At 50.7% G+C, this 3,238-nt stretch overlaps 1 protein-coding gene across 1 annotated transcript in view; it reads right to left on the bottom strand.

Annotated features, from left to right (window-relative positions):
* Positions 1-3,238, bottom strand: part of PRKG1 (protein kinase cGMP-dependent 1) — a 1,384,334-nt gene that overhangs the window by 1,380,129 nt on the left and 967 nt on the right. The gene's annotated exons all lie outside the window — the stretch shown is intronic.

Genomic DNA, 3,238 nt, shown 5'->3' with positions numbered 1-3,238 from the left:
AAAAAAAAAGAATAAAATGCACAGAAGGCCAGGCGAATGAAAACCAAGATTCCCACCTTCTTCATAATTGTGAGTCCGCAGCCCTGCCTACGACATCCTACCAAGCTAGAGAAATTTGGTGAGAAAGCAAGAAGATAGAAGACAGTTGGTCAATGACAACCCCCAGAGTAGGGCCATCTAAGTTCAAATCAGTTTGGGAACCTAAGATTTAGACTTTAAAAACAGGAAACAGGTTAGTTCTTAAGAGTTCACACACACACACACCAATAGGCATACACTATATGAAGTACTTTAAGTTCTTTGGGAGAGAGTGATATATACATTTTAAATAGGATTATCACCACCCAAGACACAGCCTGCAGTTTTCGATGACACCCATTGAAGCGTGGTTGAGGGGTCTGAGCAGGAGCACGGCAGTAAGTCGGATGTTTTCTTCTTAAACGCGATCATCGTATTGTATACTTGATACTTCTGCTGTGCTCATATCTTCCATTTCCCTAGGATAATTTTCATCTCAGCATTCCTTTGATACTTACATCATTCTTAATGGAGATGGTGCGGTATACTCTCTGCAGACACATGGAACTGCTGGCTAATTGGCCTTACTTGATTACAATGGTTGGTGAAATCTCCCATTTCCGTCCATGGCATTAAAGGCTGAAGATATTTCTGTCCTGCCTTATGTAAATATGTAAGATGATGATCATTTTCGGGAAGTGGTGTTTACAAGCAAATAACATTCTTTTACGCTTCTGCCAGTCCAGCATAATTCATGTATTTTCAAAACAGCAGTTTTCTTGTTAGTGTAAAAACTGGGTGTCCTGGTAAAGTTTAAAATGAACTGGTAAAAAGGAATAGATACCATGCAAAGTGGTGGGCAGATGCAATAGAACCTGAGTCTAAGACTAGCGCAGTCTCTTTCAGTCCCAGTAAACCTGGGTGGGCGGGTGACACAGCCCAAACAAGGCAAACATCATCTGGTCTCCACACACAACTGGGTGAACATCAGAAAACACTCCTTTATTTTGAAAGTTTCTCCTTTACTGGGAAATTAAATGTTTACTGTTAAGAGCATCTTGTTTAATGTTAAGGTCACAGAAATGCTTTATTTTAAAATTTGTTTTTTAATTTCCTTTCTGGACCAAAATAAGGTGTCTTCCCAATAAGTAAGTGGTAGGATACTTATTAAGTACTGGAATTCAATACTCATATTAAACACTCAATTAAGAATGAAATAATTCTAGTATTTCATTCCAGTGTTTACAAGGCCCATATTTTCTGCAAACGATTTAAATTGAGTCCTCCTGCTAGAAATAAAGTATACGCTTCCACTTAAACTCACGAAACCATGAGCGGGGCAGTTTACCCTCAGCCCCACAGTCACTCAGCTCGCAAAGGATGAAGGCAAGCCCTCCTGCTGCAGACCCCAACATGCGCAGGCCAAGGACCTCGGCTGCTACTGCGCATGAGCGATGGTTAGGATGCCTGTTCCTAACCCTAAAGTGGAATATTCGGGGGAGGGAGGGCGGAAGTATAAAAGGGAGGGGAGGGTGTGCAAGATGAAAGATCAGACACTTCCTCCTAGTAAAGATACAAATTCCTCTCATTCGTGGGAAGATGCCTTGTTGGGGCAAAGGGGGCAGTGGGGAGGGTGCTAGCTGGTGAATCTGGCCGGGAGAGTTTTCTCCCACTCTCAGACCCTCCTGAAATCGCCTCTCTCCTGGGAAGCGGTGCTTTGTCTGGGAGAGGCACAAGCCAGGCACCGAAATCTGCAATTTCAAAAATGCGATAAAGCCCAAGCGCAGCAGCCTTGGGAGGCGAGCAGCTGCCGGGTGACCGCTGCTGAAGTGGCTTCTTAAGGAGGTGGGCAGATTGATTCCAGCTGCTGAGCACGGGGCAGGGCAGGGCAGGGCAGGGCAGGGCAGCGGCCGCGGAATGCGCGGCCCGGCAGCGGGGAGACGCGGCAGCGGCAGCGGCAGCACCAGCAGCTTCCCAGGCCGGGGCAAAGTCAAATAGTAGCTTGCAGGCTTGGCCGGGGAGAAAGACCAAGAATGCCTTTGTTCCCTCGGATGGGGACTTTGGACGCAGGCTAGGCCGAACGTGTCACTTCGTAAGTAGTGTGGCACTCAAGAAATCTAAAATCTGCCCTGCGCCCCCTCTCGGATTTAGGGCTCAGAAGGGGCCTGCGGGCCGGCTCCCCCCCACCCTGGTTCCCAGGGCCCGGCCCTCTGCGAATACCAGCTCGTAAGCCCTGCTAGGGCCCTTTGCCCCCTACTCCCCACTGTCATCAAAGCATGTGAGCCGCCACCCACAAGCTGACCCAGTGGAGGGTCAGTGGAGGCGCAAGGGACCTTCCGGAGTCCCGGCCAGAGGACGTGTTCTTCGGAAGCGCAGGTCACAAAGCCAGAGCTCTCCAACGGAAGGACTACTTTAGGGGTCTCTTAGGGCCCCAGACTCAGACACCAAGTGATCCAAGAAGAGGGAAGGGGTAAGAGGGAGGCGGACACGCCTAATGGAATATTCGATATCCTGCGAAATGCACTTTCTGCCGCGCACTTCCAGCGACTAAAAGCCAGTAATGGGCTTTGGAGTCTGTACTTCCGCTCGCTAATGTCCAGAGGCGCTTTAATGGGGAAGCCGATCGATCAGCCCTCTCCGCGACGGCAGCGGGCGGCGTGCAAAAGCTGCCTTCTGGTGGCCAAAATCCGCCCAGCCTCCTAGGCGAACCCGACGGGAGCGACACCCAACTTTGAACTGGCAGGATTCGGCTCTTCAAACGCCAGGGAGAAGGGAAGGCAGGAGCTTTAAGGCGCGGGGAGCAACGGCCCTCCTCCCTCCTTTGCCCAACTTTTCCTGGGAGGGATTCAGAAGGAAGACACTGGGAGCGGCTGTGCCCCCCACCCCCCCCTCAGACGGAGTTGAGCAATCAATCACTGCAAACCTGCTTCACGTGCATGGCCACTAAGCCGCCTCCACGCCCAGGGCTGCCCAAGGTGTGGCTCTCCTGGAAGAGACGCCGGCAGAGCAAACCAAAGTTCAGAAAGTGGGGTTTCTGGACGAATCGGAGTCCACTCGAAGGACAGGGATTGTGTTGTCTTTTCGTTTTATTTTGGGTTCTGTTTGGGGGGGCGGGGAGGAGAAGGAGGGAGTTGTTGCAAGACGGTTTCTTGCTGACCTCGCATCTGCCTTGAAAGTGACCCCTGTGAATAAAGCCTCGCCGTGCCCCGCCCCGCCCCCT

This window comes from Echinops telfairi, unplaced genomic scaffold, assembly GCF_000313985.2.
Source record: "Echinops telfairi isolate 266 unplaced genomic scaffold, ASM31398v2 ScPeMD7_70;HRSCAF=299, whole genome shotgun sequence".
Classification (NCBI taxonomy): Eukaryota; Metazoa; Chordata; class Mammalia; order Afrosoricida; family Tenrecidae; genus Echinops; species Echinops telfairi.
Note: the sequence above shows the minus strand (reverse complement) of the source record. Positions and strands in the feature narration are given on the sequence as shown.